Genomic DNA, 25656 nt, shown 5'->3' on the forward strand with positions numbered 1-25656 from the left:
TTCTTCTAAATGAGATTCTTAATATTAAAATTCATAGAGAATCTGTAAAACCTAAAAATTATTACATGGACTTTTTATTTTTTCACAGTGGTTATTCTGCCATGAGAGAGCTCAGCTCATGGTCTTGCTGGATTGCTGCTCATGAGGCAGTGCAGAATGTTCCCTGTTTTTTCATGTTGGCAAAGGAAATTACACCAGTGCAGTGATTGTCAGAATGATGCAACACCTCTGAGGAAAGTAATTGCTGCCTTCTTAAAGATAGGTTGGGGTGAACCATGCCAAATGTTGAGTGGGATTTATTGAATAATCTACAAGCAATGCAAGAATTCCGTGCATTTCAGTTGTGAGGAAACAAAAGTGTTGATAAGAAAAGAACAAAAATGCAAATGGGAAAATAATCTTTATTTTCCAAGTCCTTTCATGATGCCAATAGATGAAGTCTAAAAGGAAGAGAAAATTCCTAAAAAATCATTGAATTTACTATCAGGAAAGTGTTATTAATTTAAGTGAGGCAGGTAGGTAATACTATTTATGCTTTATAATGAATAGAATAGCTGAGCCATGGCACTTCCTATGATCTGTCTGGCTCTTTACTAGTGAGTTTGTTTCCTTGTACTCAGTTTGTGAGAGTGGGTTATGAATGTATAATTATGTTTACCCTCTCTAAAATACCAATGTTTAAAAAATTCTAGGACTTCTCAGATTAAAATGATACTTTTCAAAATATGGGTCATAATATTAAAAAATAAACCTAAAAAATTTATTATCCATTATATGAGTGATGTCTAAAGTAATTTAAGTCTTTTTTATGTGATTTATTTTTTCAGGATATATAATGACCCTTGTTTGGAATTGTCAAATCATCTGCCTTATAGCAGATTCACCAAGTAAACTCATTAATGCAGTCTGCCTACCTTTAAAAGTGGCTTATGTAAAAGAAGAATAAGCTTACAGTTTCTTAATTGAACAACGTATTAACTTTCTTCAGATGTCAGCATTGGGCTATGCAAATAGCTTAAGGATTACTTAAGAACCCTGAAAGTGACTACATTTTGCTATTATTAATCAATGATTTTCTTCCTATATCTTGTGTTGTTTATGTTTAGGATTATAGAGTATTGGATGGAGAATTAAAGAGAAGCGACAAAAGATCAATTTAAAAGCATAAGTTGCAGCAATAGATAAGGGTACCTTTGTGCTGCTTAAAAACTTAATAAATTATGAAAATTTCAAAGTAAACCTACTGTAGAATTTTCAATTAGGCAAGTTTATACATCTTTTATATTTGGTGCCACTACTGACCATAGTTCATTAAGATATCATCGTAAATAAACCTTCAGTGAATAATTGATATATAAATTATTATTTGATGAATAATGGTTTATAGGTTGGCAGTTTAATGTATTGATTCAGTGGACTGATAAGGTACTGCAAAGCAATAGAGAATTGTTTGATGACTTTGGAGTATTAGTCCTTCAGGAAGTAGATAGATAGGTGTGCATAAAAGTCATTGAAGCATACTCAAAGACATTTTGACATCGTATTTTAAATTTGGAAGCTGGGCCTAGATTTGTTAAGTGTTAGTCAGTGTGGAAAACTAGATATATTCTTGAATGCTTATTACCTATTTCACCAAAGAACAGCCTTGTGAAAACTAGCAGTATATCCCTTAGTCAAGCTGTGTCTTTAGTCTAAACTTGTGGACTTCTTTCTCCATCTTTTATTTCTTTGAACTGTCTCTTCCAATTGTCTGTATGTTAAGACACAAACAAGAAAATACCTTTGATATCTTTGAAAATTATTGCTTTCATTTTTCTAATCTTCACAGTAGAAATATATTTCCAGATTGATTGTTTTGAAGGAGAAGGTAGGCAAAAGTGAGTTATATATCTTTCTAACACTAAAAAGTCAGTGATAAGTAAGTTAGTAAAAACCACTTTTATTATTAGGAAAACCAGAAAACTGGTGCAGAAAGGAAGTTAAACTTGAGTTTTTCTTCTAACCAATAAGCAAAGCAGAAAGCTTTTTCCAGGATTCTGTCACCTCCTTCAGTGTTACATGGCAGTTTGGTACCTTGTTTTATATTTGGAAGTATGTGCTTTCTCCTTGTTTATGATACTGCAACAGAGTTATACAAAAATCTACCACCCATTGGTAATGGTACTTTCAAGGAGGATAGAGTTTTTTCTAGTGGATAACAGGAGGTAAAATGACCTCAAACAATGGTGTTACTCAAGGGGGACACATTCTCCTCTAGTTGAAGGGATTTTACTAGTTTTGAAGGAAAATAAACAGTAAATATTAAAAAAAAGGAGCTAACACATTTCATTATTTTATGAATTAAACTTCAGTTGAAAGCATTTCTCACCTTAAACAATGTAGAGGAGAAATCACGTGAGATTAGCATAAGACACTTAAGGCCATAAATTAGAGTTTTCAGAAGCTCTGACTGATTACTGAACAGGATTTATTTTGAAGACCTTTTGGTAACCTTAGCTGTAATGTTTGCTTCCGCAGAAGGCTCAGTGAGTGGGGAAAGGAGTCCACATGGTCCCTTTATGTCATAGCCGGTATTTAAAACTGATTTCCAACTTGGGGCTCACACTTTTGTTCCAAACCTGAACCTTTTGGCATCAGAGCTCATGTTCTTATGGCCAATTTGGATTTTTAAGCAAAGAAGCTAATTTAAAAAGTCTTTTGGACAACAAATGACTTTTAAAAAATAACATTTTAGTGGTTTAAATGGAAACAAACCAGAAGAAGCTGGATTAAAGTTCTCTTAAAGTATACATGTTTAGCGATTAAGAGGAAAACGTGGCTGAAAAAATTATGTCTGTTATTTTCCTGTAAAACCTCAAATAGTTGAACAATTGAGGAGCTCAAAAGACTTGAATTGGGATATCTTTGTGGAAAATGTTTCTGGCAATGAAAGTACTGCTAATAAAAGAATGAGAGAGAATAAACTTCTCTTTAACAATGAATTTTTAATCTCTTGGGTTGCTAAAGGTTAATGTTAGTCATAAAAACTATTTTATTTAAGATTCTTTAGAAGAAGATTAATCTGATTCAGGAATTTTAGGGACAGAGAAAAAATAAGTAAATATTTGAGGAAAAATGGTTGTGAATTAAGGTTTTCCTAGATGGCACTTGCTGTTATTGTGCTTCCCAAAGCTTTTAATACCAAACTATTTCTAAGTGTCCAGATCTTCTTAGCCACATAGACTTTGCATATGAGTGGGAGAGGGTGAGAAGACTAGGCTTTTCAAAAGACATGGGCTTGATTTAGATGGTGAGAAGTTTTGTTAAAGAAGGATGTGTGTGATGGGTAAAGAAAGCTAGATGACTAGACAGGTAGAAGCTTGGTAGTTGTTTGGGTCCCTCTTTTAATGTTTTGAATGATCTGATAAATGAAAAAGGGAAGATGGGAGATCAAAATGCCACCTTTATGTTTCATAAAGTTGATGTTGGAGATTGTGCTTTAGCTGTAGAAGCAATGAATTTCCTCAAAACAGATTCCAGAGCTAGGCAGCCTTCCTCACCCAGTCTCATGCAGCACGGGACTAGGCAGGTGCTGCCCGGCAAGAGCTCGGGGAGGTAGCGCTGAATGTTTGCTTTCTGCAGTCAACTTGTTTCCAGGAGGAAGGGAAGAGGAAATGAGTTGAACATGCCATTTTATTTTTCTTAAAATTTTCAATCAGTAAGTCTGTGTGCCTCTCTTGGGGAGGAGGGAGTAAAGTTTTGGCAAGAGCCCAAGAATGTTACTTTAGTGGGTCTCCTTTCACATTAGAAGGAAACATCAAGAGCAGGAAAGAAGTATTCTTTGAGATTTTTGTTCTTTTAACTCAGTGGATTTAAGGATTGTTATCTTCCCCTAGAGAAGTTTTTCTTGTAATAGTGATTGCAGAGTACTGATGATGTTTAGTGGGTGGGGGTCAAGGATACTAAATATCCTGCAATGCACAGAACAGTCCCTTATAATGAAAAATTGCCCCAATAAAGCCCCCTAGAGACACCCTGAACCGTACCTGCTGGGTTATGTCTACTCCGTGGGGTGAGGAAGAGATCAGCACTCTGTCAAGAGCATCCCCGCTTTACCCTCCTGAGACCACTCCCTCACTGCGATTCACCACTACTGGGTGGATCCTCTTTGAGCTATTTTGATGGCAACATAGATTTTGCTCCTAGCAGGCTCTGAAATGGGTTAGAACAGCACATTAAATAAATGGACTCCAAAGCTCCTCTGTACACAAGACTGAGATTTCACACCCTCGGCTAGTTCCCATAAAAGACTATGATCTGCATATTGTTCAGCATAGCTTAGAAATTATAAAATGAAATCAGATTATTAAATAAAATGAAACTACATTAAGATGTTCCTAAAACAAAATGTCAGAAAAGATGCCCTAAATTTGAAGATGAACATACTCCCATTATAAATTTATTGGGAAAAAAATGGGTGTTCAAAGATCCACCCCCTTTCAAGTTAAGAGTCCAGAGGAATTAAGGTCAGGTATCAAATTCTTTTGGACTTGTGAATTAAAATTCAAAGAAATTGAAATTTTATATTAACCTCAAATTCTTATGGTTGGTCTCAGCTAGAGGGTTCTTGATGTCTCAGCAAAGTTGTTTTTGAGGAATCTCCATACTGTTTTCCATAGTGGCTGCACCAGTTTGCATTTCCACCAGCAGTGTATGAGGGTTCCCTTTTCTCCACATCCTCTCCAACACTTGTTGTTTCTTGTATTTTTAATTAAAGCCATCTTACAAGCTTGAGGTGATATCTCATTGTAGTTTTGATTTGCGTTTTCCTGATAACTAGTGATGTTGAATATCTTTTCATGTTCCTGTTGGTCATCGGTATATCTTCTTTGAAAAAATGTCTGTGGATGGTGACAGATGGTAATTAGTCTTTGGGTGGTGAACATGATGTAGTCTACAGAGAAATCAAAATATGATGTACACCTGAAATTTATATAATGTTATAAACCAATATTACCTCAATAAGAAATAAAATAAAATGGTTAAAAAGGTAGGAAAAAGTTGTTTTTCTTTCTGCAGTGGTAGCCTATATTATTTCTCACTGGAATTGGTTAAGTTTCTTCAAGTTCTTGGAGGTTTTATTGATTCTGAATCAAATCTCTGATAAACCTTATTTAAAAAAAATTCCAAAGGGCCAATAGGCCATCTAACATTATCACAGCACTGGTTTCTCATTCAGGTAGATCCTAAGTCTGGAAAACAGCTATTCCAGGCAAAATTATGTTCCCTAAAACTTAGTGTTTCTTAAGGTCCATGCCAGAAACTCAGTGCTATCTTTGTCATCCAGGGGCCCTGTGGGAAATAGGTGATGCGCTTCTACTTGAGATCGTTTGAGGGAAGTTTAATAAGCTTCTTGGGCAGTGAGAAGTCACAGGGAATAGGGTACATTCCTGGGCCTGGTAATCGGGAGGCTATCACCCCTAGACCTGAATGGGGTTTGCATACTTTCTCACCCTCAGAAAGTGGCTGTAGAGACTTTTGTGTGTTCTTGCTGAGTTTAAAAATTGCAGTGCTGGCAGCCCTAATCACCAAGGCCCACCTGAAGTATTTTTTTTTTCGCCTCACTGAAAGCCTGTTAATACACTATCAAAACCTGTTACTTTCCATATCCTCTTTGAGCCCCAAGTTCTGGCATCCTGTGGCGCATCTTCTGTAGGCTCTGTCTAGTGACGGAGCTTCCAAGGTGCCTGAAAGGGGGCATTTGCAGTCTTGGGCCACTGTCTTGTGCTGTGGAATTGTTTAGGGTTGTGGAACCTGCCTTTTAGGGAGGGTCTACTGGTCAGGCCCATGTTGGTGTTGGTTGGGTATCTGGTCTGGATAGTTTTTTTTATAACCATTTTTTAATGATGTAAAGCTAACCTCACTAGTGTTCTGAAATGGGACTCTTGCAATTGAAAGCAACAAATTTTGTTCTACCTCCTTATTTCTGAGAAGTTTTTATCTGACTCCAACATATTCAAGCTATACCTGTGAAGTTCAAGATCAAGCCGCAATACCTTGTTCTCTGAGTCCCCACTGTTGGTCTGAGGCCTGTGACAAAAGTCACTCATCCATATAGTACCAGCTTAATGAACAGCCACTCAGTATAGACAAGGCACCATGGGCTGCAGTGGGAATCCATGTGGCGGCACCTGAGGCCTCAAGTGACCTCCTTCTGTCACAACAGTCATAATAGTTAAAAGCCAACTATATCACTGATAAAACCAAAGAAACCCAATCCAGTACCCCAATATATGCTGCTATATGCTACCAAGTTCAAAATATTCTGCCACTTAATAAAAAGTCCTGTCCTACCAAAAGCCTATCCTACTGTTATTTATTTTTATTTTTAAAATTAATAGACTTTATTTAGAGCAGTTTTAGATTTACAGAAAAGTTGAACAGGAAGTACAGACTTCCCATATTCCCCTTGACTTTCCCCATCCCCACCCAATGTCCCCTATTATTAACATCTTTCACTAGTGTGCTATCTTTGTAACAATTGGTGAAATGTTGTTATTAACTAAAGTTCCATAGTTTACATTAGGGTTCACTGTTTTTTCTTTTCTTGCTGAAGAAGATTTGCTGTGAGCTAACATCTGTTGCCAATCTTCCTCATTTTTAGCTTGAGGAAGATTAGCCCTGAGCTAACATCTGTGCCAGTCTTTCTGTACTTTATATGTAGGTTGCCGCCACAGTAATGGCTGACAAGTGGTGTAGGCTGTGCCCAGGATCCGAACCCACGAACCCAGGCCACCGAAGCAGAGCATGCTGAATTTAACCACTACGCCACGGGGCTGGCCCCTTAGGGTTCACTGTTTGTCTTGTATATTGTATGGGTTTTGACAAATGTATAATGACATGGATCTACCATTACAGTATCCTACAGAGTATTTTCACTGCCCCTAAAAATCCCCTGTGCTCCACCTATTCATCCCTTCCTCCCTCCCCCGATCCCTTGGTAACTGCTGATCTTTTTACTGTCTCCATAGTTTTGCTTTTTCCAGAGTATCGTATAGTTGGAATCATACAGTATGTATTCTTTTCAGATTGGCTTCAAGTGTTATTTTAGTCTGTCATTTTCACCTCCAGGTTGTTTCTCAAGTATGCTCCACTAACACAACAAAGAAGATATCCTAGTTTGGTGGTATAACATTGATTTTACATTTTAAACATGATTTCAGAATGAATCTACTTCTTTATTATTAGATAAAAACTGAATACTAATCTACGCCCCTTATACAGGACGGGGTCTTCTTGTTCATGTTAATACTGGGAGATTATTGTACATAAATCTTAGTTGTGGTAGACTAGAAGTCTTCACTACCTTTCTATAACAGCAATGTGTTTATCTGGGGACTCTTAAGGTTTGAACAATAATAATGGCACCTACCCTTCTCCAAGAACCTGAACACTGTTAAAATGAACTATCAAATCTTTCATAGATTAGTTGCTCATCCTGTGAGAGATTATCCTAGGGTTCTCCAGAGAAACAGAACCAACAGGATATTTTATAAATATATATGTGTGTGTGTGTGTGTGTATATATATGAAGTGTATGTGTGTATATGTATATATATGTATGGAGAGAGAGAGAAAGAGAGATTTATTACAAGGAATTGGCTCATGTGACCATGGAGGCTGACAAGTTCTAAGATCTGTAATTGGTGGCTTGGCAAGCTGGAAACCTAGGAGAGTACTGTGTACTTCTTGTCCAAATCCGAAGGCCTGAGAATGAGGCGAGCCAATGTGTTCTAGTCTGAAAGCCAGCAGGCTCAAGACCCAGGAAGAGCTGATATTTCAGTTTGAGTCTGAAGGCAGGAAACAAACCAGTGTTCCAGCTCAAGTAGTCAGGTGGGAGGAAATTCTATTTTACGCAACCTTTTTGTTCTGTTTAGGCCTTCACTGGATTAAATGAGGCCCATCCACCTTAGGGAGGGAATCTGCTTTACTCAGTCTACTGATTTAAATATTAATTTCATCTAGAAACAACCTCACACACACACTGAGAATAATGTTTGACCAAACATCTGGGCACCTCATGGCTTGGTCAAGTTGACACATAAAATTAACCATCACAGAGCCCAAAAGAAGCAAACTACTGTCAAAAACAGTGAGTGAGAGAGAGACCAGTGGGGTCCTTTCTCCTTTCCTCATGGACACAAATACTATCTAACATATTCACTGGGTTGTGAAGTGTATGGGGGCAGGGTCATCTTAATCAGCTTTCTATTCTGTTGCCACTGAGAGTGTCTGCTGCAGAGTATGTACATGGTTAATTTTGGAAAATTAAACAAATGGATAAATAAAAGTAGCTCCTGTGTTGCAACATACAAAGGGAATAGGGTCCTTTTTGAAAGAGTTTACCTGATGGTCCAGAATTTGACATTTTGATTTTGTACTGGTGGTTTGTTTTTGGGAATCTAGAGTCTTAATGAACTCTTAACTTGTACATATTCACTGTACTGAAAATCTTAAAAATGAACCAAGTGACAGTATGTGCTTATTGTTGGTGCATAAAATAGGGAATTGTGTGTTGGACATGCTAGAGTGGCAATGATAGTATAACGGGGTTAAAGTCATAATGATTGAAAGACCTCAAAGCATTACAAATTCAAAGAGTATGTGATCTGAAGTCAGACAGAGCCCATCGAATTGTTTTCAAATTTGGGTGTCAGATAGGTCTTTGCTTCTTTGAAACTCAGTTTTCTCATTTGTGAAATGGGGTGATAATGCCTTTTGAATAGGGTTATTGTAAGGATTAAATGAGAATTTATTTTTAGCGCCAGAGTGTATAATACATGGAAGCCAGGGTAGCACAGGTCTCACCTCAAGTCCAACAGGGTCCTACGCATGCCTGGTGAGCTGATTCAAAAGGATTAACAGAAATTTATTTACAGAGACACCAAGAAGCCTCTGGTAAACATCTCTTTGATGACTTGAGTAAAATGGAAATCCTGATTTTTTTTTTTAAAGATTTTATTTTTTCCTTTTTCTCCCCAAAGCCCCCCAGTACATAGTTGTATGTTGTTCGTTGTGGGTCCTTCTAGTTGTGGTATGTGGGACTCTGCCTCAGCGTGGTTTGATGAACGGTGCCATGTCCACGCCCAGGATTCGAACCAACGAAACACTGGGCCACCTGCAGCGGAGTGCGCGAACTTAACCACTTGGCCACGGGGCCAGCCCCTGGAAATCCTAATTTTTTTTTTTTTAAAGATTTTATTTTTTCCTTTTTCTCCCCAAAGCCCCCCGGTACATAGTTGTGTATTCTTCGTTGTGGGTTCTTCTAGTTGTGGCATGTGGGACGCTGCCTCAGCGTGGTCTGATGAGCAGTGCCATGTCCGCGCCCAGGATTCGAACTGACGAAACACTGGGCCGCCTGCAGTGGAGCGCGCGAACTTAACCACTCGGCCACGGGGCCAGCCCCTGGAAATCCTAATTTTTGAATGATATTTTCCACTTGGATTTTTGTTCTGGCCCAATATTTCATATCTTCGTATAATGGAGAATGTGAGTGTAGAGGAATGACACAGGTATAAAAAGATTATTAATAGCTACAGGATTTAGATCCCTTTTCCTAATAAACTTAGGAGAAATATTTTCTCTTACTTTACCACAAACTATTATGCATTGCTGACACCCTAAAACAGTGCTTCCCAATGTTTATTATATCATGGCAAACATAGAAACTGATATTTTATAGCACCCAGGGGTACAGGAATAGATTCAGGGTCATTGCTGTGGTGATGAATAAGTAAGATGAGGGGAAGGGTAAGGTTAGTACATGAAGCTTATGCTGGAAAGTCATGTACTTTTATTAGGGGTGGAAACAAATTTTGCTCCAAGCTGTATAATAGCCAACCCAAAGTAGAAAACAGGATCGGTTACATGACTCACAGTATTCATGACATAAAAATAGTTCAGGAGAGATTTTTTATTTTGCTGGTGAGATCAGAGTAAAATATCTCCCGTGAGACTTCATAGGGAGGACCCTGTGAGATATGGTAAAAACAAATGTCTTCAGTATCTTATTTACGATAAATACAGTAAGAAACTTCACAGGGATTTAAATAAAATCCAACAATGTGGCCTGACATTAATTCAAATCACTATTCAAGAAAATAAATTCTATGGTGTGTATATGGTAGAATCTAACATAATGCATTTGGATACTCAGTTTTATGATGGTCTGGTTTAATCCAAGGGTAACTTTTAGAGTAGAGTATTTCTAAACCCTGACTACAAATTAGAATCACTTTGTATGCTTTTGAAAACCACAGATGCCTGGGCCCACCCCTCAAAATTCTGATTCTTTGGTCTTGAGTAGGGTCTAAGCATAGGCAAGAATAATGGATGCATGGGGTTTTCTTCAGATAATCCTCCATAAATATTATTTCTCTCTACTGAGTTTGTTATAGGTATGACACGACAATAAATTTCAGAATATATTTCCTGAAAAATGCCTGACTCATATCTATTTTATAATTTTAATTAAGTACAGAGCTTTAACAATCAGTTGACTTGCAGATGGGAGTGGCAGTATAATATCTTTACCAACATTTGTTATTGTCTGTCTTTTTGATTTTAGTCATCTAGTGGCTATGAAGTGGTATCTCAGAACCACTCAAAAAACTGTAGTTTTGATTTACATTTCTGTGATGGCTAATCACGGCTAATGATGGAGAAATGTTCTTTGGAGGAAATTTCTACATCTTCTTTGGAGAGATGCTTATTCAGATCCTTTGTGCATAAGTTGAGTTGTCGTTTTATTTTTGAGTGTAAGAGTTTTTTACTTTCTGAATGGTGTCTTTTGTAGCACAAAAGTTACTGATTTTGATAAAGTCTAACTTACCTATTTTTTCTTTTGTTGCTTATGCTTTTGGTGTCATATCTAAGAAACCATTGCCAAATTCAAGGTCCTGAAAATTTACTCTTATATTTTCTTCTAAGAGTTTTGTAGTTTTACCTCTTACGTTTAGGTCTATGATCCATTTTGAGTTAATTTTTGTGTATTATGTGAAGAAGGTGTTCGGCTTCATTTTTTGAGTGTGTATATCCAGTTGTTCTGTCGTCATTTGTTGAAAAGACTATTTTTTATAGAATTGTCTTGGCACACTTATAAAAATCCTATTGATTGTAAACATGAGAGTTTATTTCTGGACTCTCAATTCTATTCCATTGATGTATATGTCTATATCCTTATGCTAGTACCACACTGTCTTGATTACTGTAGCTTTATAGTAAGTTTTGAAATTGAGAGTCTTCCTACTTTGGTCTTCTTTCTCAAGATTGCTTTGGACATTCTGGGTCCCTTGAAATTCCATATGAACTTTAGGATCAACTTGTCAATTTCTGTGAAAAAGCCAGTTGGGATTTTGATGAGAATTGTGTTGAATCTGTAAGTCTTGCCATCTTAACAATGTTGTCTTCTAAATAATGAATGTTTATTTAGATCTTTCTGTTTATTTACATCTTCTTAAATTTCTTTTAACGTTTTTAGTTTTTAGAGTATAAATTGTGTTCTTTTTTTGTTAAATTTGTTCCTAAGTATTCTAAGTATTCATTTTGATGTTATGTAAATTGAATTTTCTTAACTTTGTTTTTACATTATTCGTTGCTGTGTGTAGAAATATAATTGATTTTTTAATATTTGTCTCGTACCCTGCAACATAGCTGAACTTGTTCATTAGTTCTAATAGGTCTTTTAGTGGATTCTTTAGGATTTTCTATATATAAGAGCACGTCATATGTAAACAGAAATAGGTTTACATAATTATTTGTTTGCATAAGTGTCTCCACTACCAGGCTAGGAGCTTGTTGAGGTATGATATGGCAAGTATCTTATTCATTCTTGTATCTCAAGCATCTAGCAAATGCACGGTCAGTGTGGACAGGAAAAATCATTGACAATAATGCCATGGGATAAATAAGAGAACAAAGAGAGATGTCTCACTCAGCTTAGGGCAATCGTAAAATGCTTCTAAGAAAGAATGTTTGAACTGACTCATGAAGGAAGGCAGGGGTTAGGAAGAGGGCAAATTTGTAGTTTAACACAAAATACTCTGTTACAGTGTCTAAGCTAATTTTATAAACAGAAATGAACTTCTTTCCCTCACAAAAACAAGTCCCTCCTTAATAGGCCATTCTCATTTCTTGAAAGAGTGACTCTGGTTGAATTTTCTATATCCTGTGAGGCCCAATGAGGTGGTAGAATGTTTATAGAGTCTTAAAGGTTGATATGAGCTTTGCCAAATCTGGGAGCTTTTCCTTGTGTTGTTAGAGAAGTGGCAATGATTAGGAATATGCTTACTTTATTGTTTAGATTTATATGGGTATTATTTTTTCAATTTCAATGTTCTTTGTTTATCAACAGTGATGCTTTTAGATTATATGTTTTTAAAAGCCAGAGAGACTACGTTAGTTTTTTGTTAGAACAGCTAGTACAGTATACTATATGTATTTAAGATGCTAAATAATTTATTTTTTGGTGATATTTTCCTATTTAGTTTTGCTTTGTCTCTTTATAGAAATTCTACTTTTTAAACAATGTTAGATTGAGACTGAGATATCTTGTACCCCTCTCCAGCTTTCTATTTATAGAAATTAAAAACCTACAGAAAAATTGAAATAATAGTATAGAGAATGCCCATATATACTACATCTAGATTTACCAATTTTTCATTTCTTGAGACGTTTGCTTTATCTTTCTATGTACACACACACACACTTAGTAAATACATATGAAAGTAAGTTGCAGACATTTCACCCCCAAATACTTCAGCATGAATCTTTAAGGAAGAAGGATATTCTCGTGCCTAAATCTAAAATACTATTAACCTCAAGAAATTTAACTTCAAGTCAATAATATTAATTTAGTATAGACTCTATATTCAAATTTCTTCAATTATAACAAAAATGTCTTTTATAGCCTTTGATTTATTTATATTTTTGGGTCCAGGAGTCTGTCAACAATCATACATTGCATCTGGTTGAGAGGTATGTCTTAATATGATATGCACTGTGTGTTAAATCTGCTGTATATTTTGTCTGCTCTTATAGAGACACTTGCAGTCTTTATTTTCCATTTTTTTTGTTATTATTTGACATCTGTCTACACTACAAAGCGATCACCCCCAAAAATCTAGTTACCATCCATTACCCTGCAACTGATCCCCTTCACTCCTTTTGCCCACCCCCGACCCACTTCCCCTCTGGTAACCACCAATCTGTTCTTTGTTCTCTGTATGCAGGATTTGGCTTTTGTTTGTTCATTTTTTTTTTTAGATTCCACATCTGAGTGAAATCACATAGTATTTGTCTTTCTCCTTCTGACTTATTTTACTTAGCATAATATTCTCAAGGTCCATACATGTTGTTGGCATGGATGGCAAGATTTCATCTTTTTTATGGCTAAGTAGTAATCCATTGTATGCATATACCAGTCTTCTTTATCTATCTATGATTGAACATTTAGGTTGCTTCCATATCTTGGCTATTGTAAGTAATGCTACAAGGAACATAGGGGTGCATATATCTTTTTGAATTGGCGTTTTCAGATTCTTCGAATAAATACCCAGTAGTGGAATACTTGGATCATGTGGTAGTTCTATTCTTAATTTTTTGAGAAATCTCCATACTGTTTTCCATAGTGCCTGACCCAATTTACAATCTCACCAACAGTGTATGAGGGTTACCTTTTCTCCACATCTTCTTCAACATTTGTTTTATCTTGTCTTTTTGATAATAACCATTCTAACAGATGTAAGGCAATATCTCTTTGTGGTTTTTATTTCCATTTCCCTAGTAATTAGTAATGCTGAATATATTTTCATGTGCCTGTTGGCCATCTCTATGTCTTCTTTGGAAACATGTTTGTTCAGATCCTCTGCCCGTATTTTAATAGCAATTTTTTTCTGTTGTTGAATTGTATGATTTCTTTATATATTTTGGATATTAACCCTTTATTAGATGTATGATTTGGAAATATCTTCCTTCTCCTATGCAGTAGGTTGCCTTTTTGTTTTGTTGATGGCTTCCTTTGCTTTGCAGAAGCTTTTTATTTATTTATTTGTTTGTTTATTTTTGTGAGGAGGATTGGCCCTGAGCTAACATCTGTTGCCAGTCCTCCTCTTTTTGCTTGAGGAAGATTGTTGCTGAGCTAACATCTGTGGCAATCTTCCTCTATTTTATGTGGGATGCCAGCACAGCATGGCTTGATGAGCGGTGTGTAGGTCTGTGCCCAGGATCCGAACATGTGAACCCTGGGCCCCTGAAGCAGAGTGCACGAACTTAACCACTATGCCATGGGGCCAACCCCTGTTCAAAAGCTTTTTAGTTTGATATAGTCCCATTTGTTTATTTTTGCTTTTGTTTCCCTTGCCTTTGGAGTCAGAGCCACAAAAATATCACTAAGAATGATGTCAAGGAGCTTACTGCTTATGTTTTCTTCTAGGAAATTTATGGTTTCAGGTCTTCCATTTAAGTCTTTAATCCATTTTAAGGTAATTGTTAAGTATGAGGTAAAATAGTGGTCTAGTTTCATTCTTTTGCATATGGCTGACCAGTTTTCCTGGCACCATTTATTGAAGAGTGTCCTTTCTCCATTGTATGTTCTTGGCTCTTTCATCATAAACCAGTTGTCCATATATGTATGCATTTATTTCTGGGCTCTCAATGCTGTTTGATTGATCTGTGTGACTGTTTTTGTGCCAGTACCATACTGTTTTGATTACAATAACTTGGTAGTATAGTTTGAAATCAAGAAGTGTGATGCCTCCAGCTTTGTTCTTCTTTCTTAGGATTACTTTGGCTATTCAGGGTCTTTTGTGGTTCCATACAAACTTTAGGTTTGTTTTTTCTACTTCTATGAAAAAATACCATTGTAATGTTGTAGGGATTGCATTGAATCTGTAGATTTCTTTGGGTAGTATGGGCATTTTAACAATATTAATTCTTCCAATCCATGAGCATGGAATATCTTTCAATTATTTGTGTCTTCAGTTTTTTTCATCCATCTCTTATAGTTTTCAGTGTAAAGGTCTTTCACCTCTTTGCTTAAATTTATTCCTAGATATTTTATTCTTTTTGATGCAATTGTAAATGGAATTGTTTTCTTGGTTTCTCTTTCTTATAGTTTGTTGTTAGTGTATAGAAATGCCACAGATTTTTATATATTGATTTTGTATCCTGCAATTTTATTGAATTCATTTATTCTGACAGTTTTTGGTGGAGTCTTTGGGGCTTTCTATATATACTATCACGTCATCTGCAAATAGTGACAGTTTTGCTTCTTATTTTCTGACTTGGATGCCTTTCATTTCTTTTTCTTACCTAATTGCTGTGGCTAGGAATTCCAATACTATGTTAAATAAACGTGGTGAGAGTGGGCATCCTTGTGTTGTTACTGATCTTAGAGGAAAAGTTTTCAGCTTTTCCCCATTGATTACGGTGTTAGCTGTGGGTTTGTCATATATGGCTTTTATTATGTTGAAGTCCATTCCCTCTATACTCACTTTGTTGAAAGTTTTTATCATAAATGAATGTTGAATTTTATTGAATGTTTTTTCTACATCTCTTGAGATGATCATGTGATATTTATCCTTCATTTTGTTAGTGTGGTGTATCACGTTGATCGATTTGCAGATGTTGAACCTTCCTTCCATCCTTGGAATAAATCCCACTTGATTGTGGTGAATGACCCTTTTAACATCTTGTTGAATTTGGTTTGCTAATATTTTGTTGAGGATTTTTGCGTCTATGTTCATCAGTGATATTGGCCTGTAATTTTCTTTTTTTGGGGTGTCCCTGTCTGGTTTTGGTATCGGGTAATGCTGACCTCATAAAATGTGTTTGGAAGCATTCCCTTCTGTTTTTTGGAAGAGTTTGAGAAGGGTAAGTATTAAATCTCTTTTGAATATTTGGAATAACTCACCAGTGAAGCCGTCTGGTCCTGGACTTTTGTTTTTTGGGAGGTTTTTGATTACTGATTCAATCTCCTTACTAGTAATCGATCTTTTCAGGTTTTCTGTTTCTTCATGATTCAGTCTTGGAAGATTGTATGTTTCTGGGAATTTATCCATTTTTTCTAGGTTGTCCAATTAGTTGGCATATAATTGTTCATAGTAGTCTCCTATGATCCTTTGTATTTCTTTGGTGTCAGTTGTAATTTCTCCTTTTGCATTTCTGATTTTATTTATTTGAGCTCTCTCTCTTTTTTTCTTGGTTATTCTAGCTAAAGGTTTGTCAATTTTGTTTATCTTTTCAAAGAACCTGCTTTTAGTTCATTGATCTTTTCTATTGTCTTTTTAGTCACTATTTCATTTATTTCCACTCTGATCTTTATTATTTCCTTTCTTCTACTAACTTTGGAATTCGTGTTTTCTTTTTCTAATTCCTTTAGGTATAAAGTTTGATTGTTTATTTGAGATTTTTCTTTTTTCTTGAGGTAGACCTGTATTGCTACAAATGTCTCTCCTAGAACCATTTTGCTGCATCCCAAGATTTCAGTATGTCGTATTTCTGATTTCATTCATCTGTAGATATTTTTTGAATTTTCCTTTGATTTCTTTGATGACCCATTGGTTTTTCAGTAGCATATTATTTAATCTCTATGTTTTTGTGGTTTTTCCAGTTTTCTTATTGTAATTAGTTTCTAGTTTCATACCACCGTGGTCAGAGAAGATGCTAGATATGACTGCAGTCTTCTTGAATTTATGGCTTGTTTTGTGGCCCAACATGTAATCTGTCCTGGAGAATGTTCCATGTGCACTTGAGAAGGATGTGTATTCTGCTGCTTTTGAATGGAATGTTCTTTATATATCTATTATATATATCTAGTCTAATTTGTCATTTAAGGCTATTTCCTTATTGATTTTCCATCTAGACAATTTATCCATTGATGTAAGTAGAGTGTTAAAGTTCTCTACTATTATGGTATTGCTTTCAATTTCTCCCTTTAGGTCTATGTACTTATTGCCATTTGTTAATTGTTTTCTTGCTGTTTATGTAGTTCCTCTCTGTTCTTTTCTTCTTCTCTTTCTCTTGTGGTTTGATGACTTCCTTTAATGTTGTCTTTAGATTCTTTTGTCATTTTCTTTTGTATATTTACTATGAGGTTTTTCTTTGTGATTACCATGAATTCACGTATAACAGTCTCTTTTAAGTTGATAGCATCTTAAATTTGAACACATTCCAAAGCTTTACGTTTTTACTCCCCCCAACATCTTTTATTTTTGATGACATTTTGCACCTTTACATTTTATGCAAAGTTTAACTAAAAATTGTAATTTTAGTTAATTTTACTTTGTCTTTTGACTTTCATACTTGGTTTATAAATAATTGATTCACTACGTTTATTATATATTTACCTTTTCCAATGAGATTATTATTTTCATATGTTTTCTTGTTATTAACTAGTGTCTTTTATTTTCAGCTTAAAGTCCCATCAACATTTCTTGTAAGGCCAGTTTAGTGATGATGAACTCCTTTAGCTTTTGCTTATTTGGAAAACTCTTAATCTTTCCTTCAATTCTGAATGATAACCTTGCTGGGTAGAGAATTCTTGACTGGATTTCTTTTATTTCAGTGCTTTCAGTATGTCATGCCACTCCCTTCTAGTCTGCTAAATTTTTGCTGAAAAATCTGCTAAGAGCCTTATGGAATTTCCCATGTATATAATAAGATTTTTTTTCTCTTGCTGCTTTTAAGATTCTCTTTTTATCCTTAACTTTTACCATTTTAATTATGATGTCTCTTGGTGTGGTTCTCTTTGAGTTCATCTTTTTTGGAACTCTCTGGGCTTCCTGGGCCTGGATATCTGTTTCCTTCCCAGATTAGGGAAATTTTTAGCCATTATTTCTTCAAATAATTTTTCGGGCCCTTTCTCTTTCTCTTCTCCTTCTGGAACCCCTATACTGTGAATGTCATCCTACTTGATGTTGTCCCAGAGGTCCCTTAAGGTATCCTCACTTAAAAAAATGTTTTTATTTTTTATTTTGCTGCTCTGCCTGGGTGAGAGCCATTGCTTTGTCTTCCAGCTTGTGTATTTGTGCTTCTACTTCATCCATTCTGCTTTTGAACCCTTCTGGTGTATTTTTCATTTCAGTTATAACTTCTGTTTGGTACTTTCTTGTATTTTCTATCTTTGTTGAAGTTCTCACTGTGTTCATCTGTTCTTCTCCTGAGTTCAGTGAGAATCCTTATGACTATTACTTTGAACTCTTTATCAGATAGGTTCCTTATTTCCACTTTATTGGGGTCTTTTTCTGGGGATTTGTCTTGTTCTTTGGTTTGGAACATAATCCTTTGTATCCTCTTTTTGCCTGACTCTCTGTGTTTGTCTCTTTATGTTAGGCAAAATAGCTACCTCTGCCAGTCTTGAAGGAGTGGTTTTGTGGAGGAGATGATCTGTGGGGCTAGAAGTGCAATCTCTCCTGGCCTCCAGAGCCAGGTGCTCAAGGGGCTTCCGTTATGTGGGCTATGTGCACCTGCCAGTTGTGGCAGGCCTTGGCTGCAGCTGGGTGGACAGGGCCATGGTGTGTTCTCCTGGCTACGTTGTGGTACAGCTGCTGCATGGGATGTGCTGGGTTCAGGGCATCCCCCTAGTCTGGTTGCAGTGGGCTGCTGTGCTAGGTGGGCAGGGTGTAGAGGATGCCTACCAGTGCTAGCAGACCAGAGGGAGGACACCAAAAATGCTCTCTCACCAGCTAGTCAGAATGAGATTGCAAAAATGGCACCCACCAGCACATCCAGCTCTGGAGACAGTCAGTGTAAGTTCCTGCCTGTCCAGCAGCCACTTTAGGATTAGTAAGTTGGTCTCCCTCACTTATGGTCTGGGTACTTTTCAAACTGTTCAGGGTGAGTGGGTCTGCATGGGAGCCCTTTAAGTGCAGGTTCTCCGTTCCCACAGTTCTGTGGTTCCCTTGGACTTGATTTTCAAAACCAGATGTTTTGGGGGCTTGGCTCTCCAGTGTTGGACCCAAGGGTCGAGGGGTGCTGATGGGGGATACAGTGCTTTCACTCCTTGAGAGAAAATTCTGTATTTTTGGGATCCCTTCCTCACTGTGGGTCACCGTGCCTGGGGTGGAGTCCGGGGTGAGACCGTGTCTCTGCCTCTCCTGCCCATCTCTTAATTTTTGTTGTGGAGGTGCTGTGCATCTAGTTCTCAGGTTTTTTTCAGAGGAAAACTATTCTTTATGTAGCTGTAAATTTGTTGTATCTGTGGGAGGAAGTGAGTTCAGGGTCTTCCTATGTCACCATCTTGAACCCCTCCCCCATTTGCAGTCTTTAAGGATAACATATTTTGATTCTTTCAAGAAGAGTACATGACGTTTATTAACTATATAATAAAATAAGCTGCTTTTCCAGCTGCTGCATAGCCCTGAAGGTTAACTATGAAAATGACTTTTCCAGTAACTGAGTGAGCTGAACTGTTGCTTTTAAAACTCTTTTTAGTGCTTCTTTTCCAGCCTTTGAACTTTTCACTAGGCATTAGTCATTTTTAATAAAAATACGTTTTGTTTGTAGGTCTTAATAGCATTTTGTCCTCATAAAAATATGGAAAACTTCCTGAGATTCAATCCATTGTAGCTCTTAAAAAAAAAGGTAAGTTTTTGAAATGAAACATTAAACTATCCACCCCCCCACCAAGTTAATAAATTACATAATTACTAATTCTCTCTGACTGACTTTGGAATTTCCTCATTTTAAAAACTGATGTCAGAGAAGAAATGTTGAAATGCAATTAACAACATCAGGTTTGCTGAAAAGTACCCTTTGACCAATTATGCTGTTCTAAATACCACAGTAACATTAACCAAATATTTTCTCTATTGATGTAGAGAATTTGGAGTTCTTTATTCTTTTGAGTGGCTCATTCTCATTTATTGCTGCTTATTTTGTGGATAAGGCAGTATTACCCAATGTTACCTCCCAAAAGGGTACTTTTAATTTGATTATTTCATGGTCTCCACATGTGTAGCTTATTGTTTATGGTTGCAGCCTGAATGAGAAAAGGGAAAATCAGGTCACTGGTGGCTACAAAATATTCATATTTTGGTGGTATTTATTATTTTAATTAAAATTCTTGACATTATTATTTGAGCCAAGTTGGATATGGTTATTAGCTCTTTTTTGTCTTCTTTACCTCTATTTTTTTTCTTTCTAAGTTTTTCGGTGCTCTTTGAAGCTGTATCTTCTTTTTTCATTTTCTTGACTTTTTTTCCCCTAAAATATATTTTGTGAGTCATATACTTAGCTTTTACAACTTTTAATTTTTCTTCTCTTTCAGCTTATCTCCAGGTCATTTTATTGTTTGTATTAATGAGAATTTTACCCCCTCAGTTCTTTTAAGGCATGTCAACCTCCTTTAAGCTTTCCTTTTCCTTCAGAATAATTATCTTTGGAGATATTATTAAAATTTATTCCAAGCTCTCTTATGTTGATTTAAATTGCTCATATGTTGAAAAATCTTCAGCTAATGAAAATGATCTTCTTTCACTCCTCCAGCTTACTGGGCCTGGCTCTCCTTGAGGCCTCTGACTCCTTCTCCATTCCACCTTACCTCGGATCTAGTGTGACTGTTCTCTAGACTTCATCATTCATGGCAAGTAAACTTCCACCTCTGAGTCTCTCAGGTTCATGAGATTGATGTTTTTCTTATTGCCCATTCCACCAAGCCTACATTGTATTCTTAGTTAAACTTTCAATTACTCAACCCTTTTAAATCCTGTCTGTTCCATTTCTGTCAGCTTAGCATCCCAAACTAACCTTGTGGAGAGTCTTGCCTCCACTTTTTCGAAAACTATGTTTCTATCTACAAGCTTTTATCCATTAGATTATCTGGGCAATAACTCAAATTCAGTGTGTCCAAAATAGAACTCATCATTAATTACCCCAGATGAGAATGCGACCTATGTTTATTTTATTTACTACTATGTTCTCCACCTCCGTCTGGTACATTCCATGAATGTTGTGTATTTTTGTTGGATAAATAAATAAATGAATTATATTTACCTCAACTAATCTGGTTCCACTTCCTAACCTCTCTGTCTCCTTCCCAATGTTATCCCTTGTCAGCTGGCAGAGAGGAGATCAAAATCTTTTGTGTTTCAGGGTTTTAGGTCCAGTGAAGAGGATGAAGCTTGGAATTATGCTTCCAAAAGGGGAGGAGGTAGAAGCCATGCTTAAATTGAGATAGGTAGAAGGGGTCTAATCCTGGAAGGATATGCATTATTTTGGGAATTTCCTCAAGGTTGGGGAAGGGGACAATATTTTGGAAGTACTTTTCATGTGGCAGATATATGTGTTCATTCTCATGCTAAGCCTCAAAGAGGTGACAGGACCTCTGATGGCCTGGCAGAGATGTTTGTGTGTTTGATTGAACATTAGGACTCTTGGCGTTTAGCTTTTTTCTCTCCATGCTTTTGGAGCTGCAGCAGTCAATTACCACAGATGTGGCACAGAAACATATTTTTGATGATGGAATATATGCAATTTTATATTATAGTTTCATTAGATAATAATTTCCATGTAGTTCCACAGTTTTATGGTGGAAATTAATGATACTGATTGAGGGCATATGCTGTAACTTTGTACACTTCCTTTCTTAATGTACGTTTAGGTTATTTCCATTTCTTCCCAGTTTAAAATAAAATTGTAATGATTGTTAATATATGTTTTTTCTTCTTATGGATTATTTTTCAATACTTATATAACCATATTCCCCTAAAGTTTTATTTTAAGTCTGAATCGTTCTCTTTCCCTGAGAGTCTTTTGTTTGTGTCACGGTGTCAGTGCCTGGAAAGCTTAATGTTCCTCCTTGCAAGTCTCTTATATTTTGAAATGCGTTTTTTATCAGACACTGACTGTGGATTCAGTAATTTTTTTTAATTTAATTTTTATTGAGTTAGTGATAGGTTACAATCTTGTGAAATTTCAGTTGTACATTATTGTTTGTCAGTCGTGTTGTAAGTGCACCCCTTCACTCTTTGTGCCCACCCCATCTTTCCCCCGGTAGCCACTAATCTGTTCTCCTTGTCTGCATTTTTAAATTCTTCATATGAGTGGAGTCATACAGAGATTGTCCTTATCTATCTGGCTTATTTCACTTAACATAATCCCTCAAGGTCCATCCATGTTGTTGCAAATGGGACTATTTTGTTCTTTTTTACGGCTGAGTAGTATTCCATTGTATATATATATTACATCTTCTTTATCCAATCATCTGTTGATGGGCACTTAGGTTGCTTCCACATGTTGGCTATTGTAAATAATGCTGCGATGAACACTGGGGTGCGTGGGAGTTTTGGAATTGGTGACTTCAAGCTGTTTGGATAGATACCCAGTAGTGGGATAGCTGGATCATATGGTAGTTCTATTTTTAATTTTTTGAGGAATCTCCACACTGTTTTCCATAGTGGCTGCACCAGGTTGTGTTCTCACCAGAAGTGTATGAGGGTTCCTTTTTCTTCACGACCTCTCCAACATTTGTTGCTATTTGTTTTAGTTATTTTTGTCATTCTAATGGGTGTAAGGTGATATTTTAGTGTAGTTTTGATTTGCATTTCCCTGATGATCAGTGATGATGAGCATCTTTTCATGTGCCTATTGGCCATCGTATATCTTCTTTGGAGAAATGTCTGTTCATGTCTCCTGCCCATTTTTTTTTTTTTTTTTATTAATGTTATGATAGATTACAACCTTGTGAGATTTCAGTTGTACATTTTTGTTAGTCATGTTGTGGGTACACCACTTCCCCCTTTGTGCCCTCCCCCCGCCCCCCCTTTTCCCTGGTAACCACCGATCAGATCTCCTTATCAATATACTAACTTCCACCTATGAGTGGAGTCATATAGAGTTCGTCTTTCTCTGACTGGCTTATTTCGCTTAACATAATACCCTCGAGGTCCATCCACGTTGCTGTGAATGTCTCCTGCCCATTTTTTGATTGGGTTGTTTGATTTTTTGTTGTTGAGTTGTGTGAGTTCTTTATATATTATGGATATTAAGCCTTTGTTGGATGTATGACTTGCAAGTATTTTTTCCCAGTTAGGGGGTTGTTTTTTGTTTCAATCCTGTTTTCCTGTGCCTTGAAGAAGCTCTTTAGTCTGATGAAGTCCCCTTGGTTTATTCTTTCTGTTGTTTCCCTTGTCTGAGAAGACATGGTGTCCGAAAAGATCCTTTTAATACTGATGTCAAAGAGTGTACTGCCTACATTTTCTTCTAGAAGCCTTATGGTTTTAGGTCTTAGCTTTAGGTCTTTGATCCATTTTGAGTTTATTTTGGTGAATGGTGAGAAAAAATGGTCAATTTTCATTCTTTTACATGTGGCTTTCCAGTTTTCCCAGCACCATTTGTTGAAAAGACGTTCTTTTCTCCATTGTATGCCCTCAGCTTCTTCGTCAAAGATTAACTATCCATAGATGTGTGGTTTTATTTCTGAGCTTTCAGTTCTGTTCCATTGATCTGTGCACCTGTTTTTGTATGAGTTCCATGCTGTTTTGATTACTGTAGCTTTGTAGTATGTTTTGAAGTCAGGGATTGTGATGCCTCCCGTTTTGTTCTTTTTTCTCAGGATTGCTTTAGCAAGTCGGGGTCTTTTGTTACCCCATATGAATTTTAGGATTCTTTGTTCTAATTCTGTAAAGAATGTCATTGGGATTCTCATTGGTATTGCGTTGAATCTGTAGATTGCTTTAGGTAGAGTGGACATTTTAACTATGTTTATTCTTCCAATCCATGTACATGGAACGTCTTTCCATCTCTTTATGTCGTCATCCATTTCTTTCAGAAAAGCCTTGTAATTTTCGTTGTATAGGTCTTTCACTTCCTTAGTTAAATTCACTGTGAGGTATTTTATTCTTTTTGTTGCGATTTTGAATGGTATTGTGTTGGATTCAGTAATTTTAATTTCTTAGGTACTTATTTGAATCCACACATTACTGAAGATTTACCGATGTTGAATAAAGAGTCAGGTGTTTAAACCAAGTATAACCCACCAACATCAGCTTTATTTTTTGTTTTGGATAGCTATTGAATTGTTTTTTTCTCTAGAAACCCTAATATTTCTTATCAGTTGTAAGATTTACACAAATAATTTTCATATTTAGTCTTTAACTTTTAACTAAATATGAGATTCCCATGTATGAGGTAGATGGCAAACCCCACCATCTTATGTTTGCTGTATGGAGTCTAAATATCTTTATTGTTTAAACAAGTTTAATATGTATTTTTATTTTTTGAAAAAGAAATACATACATATGATGAAAAATTCAAGCACTACAAAAGAATATACAGTAAAATGTCCTCTAGTCTTCTTCCCTAGAGACAATAATACTTATCAGTTTTTGTGTACCCTTTCAGAATTATTCTATTCATACTCTAGCTTTTCTCTATCATATTTACTTTAGTTAAAACTGTAGTGTTCTTGAAAAGGGGGAACATCTTGTTTTAATTCATATATTTTTTGTTACTTTAATAATATATTTATTTACATTATTATTTACACAGGCTCAATGAAGTTTTAGTTAGTTATATTTGGCTTTTCCTTTATCTGTAAATAAAAATCTAAGTAAGATTGATTAAGATAGTTGTGAACTTTTTTGGAAAATGAAAATTAGGAAGAGAGAAAGGAATTATCAAAAAGGTAGAGAAACTGACTAAGACTGGATGGGAGGTCGGGGAAAGTAGGAGTCAGGACTATTGAGGATGGTATTTGAGGAGCATTTCCTAATCTGTCTATAAATACCTTTGTTCCCTTCTTGAGCACATGTATTTACTTCTATTATCAATACTGTTGGATAATAAATTATTAAATCTTGTATAACTGATTTCTAAGCTCTGCTCTGGGAATGTTAGCATCTGACAAGATATTAACAGGTATCTGATGAAACAATTCCCTAATACAATATGTTTGGGAAAAGTGCTATAGCATTGATAGTAAACTTTTGTAGTGACATTCATAAATTGCTTTCAAGGTGTAAGGTGCTAAATGCATGCATCTGAGCTGCTAAGACATTTTACAACATATTTAGAATGAAAAGGAAATCTATTCAGAACTCTATCATTTTCTTAACTCTTTAATTAATAGATACCATCTTTGTATTTGGCGGAAGTATTATTGTTCTTCTTTTTTAGTGTTTGCAGAATGAAATTCTGGCAGTTCCTAGGGGGACCAGAATTTACTGAGGCAGTTTATATTCTTAAAATGCAATAACTTGTTATGTCAGAAGCTGCTTTGAGATGCCAGAAGAAAATATTTCCTCTTTTTCCGCCTTTTTTCGTTCATAATTGCCATAAACAATGCAAGTTGTATACATAAACTGTACAATTATTTACTTTTAATGTTTGATGGAATGGCTTTTAAAAAGTCAGACATACTGCCAAGTAGTACAATGTTTATTTCTTTCTTTGAATCAAGGGTATGTAGGAGGACAGCGCTGACCTGGTGTGAAAGTGCCTGGCCTAGGGAAGGGCAGGAAAAGCAGCAGCCATATTAACACTTCTTCAACTGCTGCCATCACTTTTCACTAGTTTGGAAAGGAATTCTGCCTCAAATCCTTTTTTGAAATTAGTTGAGTGGAAGTAAATAAATAAAAAATAAATGAATAACAACTTCACATTTGTGTCTTCCTCAGTACT

At 36.0% G+C, this 25656-nt stretch overlaps 1 long non-coding RNA gene across 2 annotated transcripts in view; it reads left to right on the forward strand.

Moving 5' to 3' along the window:
* LOC138922976 (uncharacterized) overlaps positions 1–25656 on the forward strand; it is a 57725-nt gene that overhangs the window by 12579 nt on the left and 19490 nt on the right. Inside the window, exon 3 of one of the 2 annotated variants that reach the window (XR_011436093.1) lies at positions 89–2140. This is a non-coding gene — a long non-coding RNA (uncharacterized lncRNA). Of the gene's footprint in view, positions 1–88; positions 2141–20523; positions 20621–25656 lie in introns of those variants that run through there. The other variant, XR_011436094.1, reaches the window with a different exon arrangement.

Source organism: Equus caballus, chromosome 2, assembly GCF_041296265.1.
Source record: "Equus caballus isolate H_3958 breed thoroughbred chromosome 2, TB-T2T, whole genome shotgun sequence".
In the NCBI taxonomy this organism is placed as follows: domain Eukaryota; kingdom Metazoa; phylum Chordata; class Mammalia; order Perissodactyla; family Equidae; genus Equus; species Equus caballus.